This window comes from Cynara cardunculus, unplaced genomic scaffold (assembly GCF_001531365.2).
Source record: "Cynara cardunculus var. scolymus isolate 2C unplaced genomic scaffold, CcrdV1 Un_Scaffold_1563, whole genome shotgun sequence".
NCBI classification, from domain to species: domain Eukaryota; kingdom Viridiplantae; phylum Streptophyta; class Magnoliopsida; order Asterales; family Asteraceae; genus Cynara; species Cynara cardunculus.
In genome coordinates, this window is record NW_020200797.1 from 47,492 (window position 1) to 48,160 (window position 669).

Sequence of the window (669 nt, forward strand, 5' to 3'; positions counted from 1 at the left end):
AAAGAGGTTTGGATCATGGTTTATATAGGTATGACATAATCGATGGTGGTGACTATATAGCATTTAACTAGTTTGGTATGAGAAATGAGATGATTGAGCATGAGCGAATAGGGAGGGAGTGGCCGAAGAGAGGGAGGAGGGCAGGGAAGGGGAGGAGTGGGTTTTTTTTATTTTTATTTTAGTTTTTAAAATGCTTTAAAGGCTTGTACACCAACTCTTTTAAAATAAAAATGATCGAAATGGATATAAATGCTTGTATGGTTTGATTCTTTTTTTTTTACAAATAATTGTAACTTTTAATTTTTAATGAGATGGGAATGGGAGGGAGCCATACAATTAATTACTAATAATAAGGAAACAATTTGTAAGACCCCATGGATGGTGGTGTATGCAAATAGTCAAGTGGTTCTGTTTGTAAACTGTAGGGAGTTTGATGATATATAGTTTTTTAAAATTCGTAAGTGAAACATTAACATATCGAATCATATATCTCTTCATTCATCGGTCAAAAAATGTAATTTAAACATAGTAATGGAATTGGTAAATGCTTCTGTCTTTATAGAAAGAAGTTGATGACCTTGATAGGGGAGCCGGCAACTGAAGCCCGGGTTATTGCGATTTTTGGATTACTATATGATGATTTTAAAACTTTCCATATATACAAAAGAG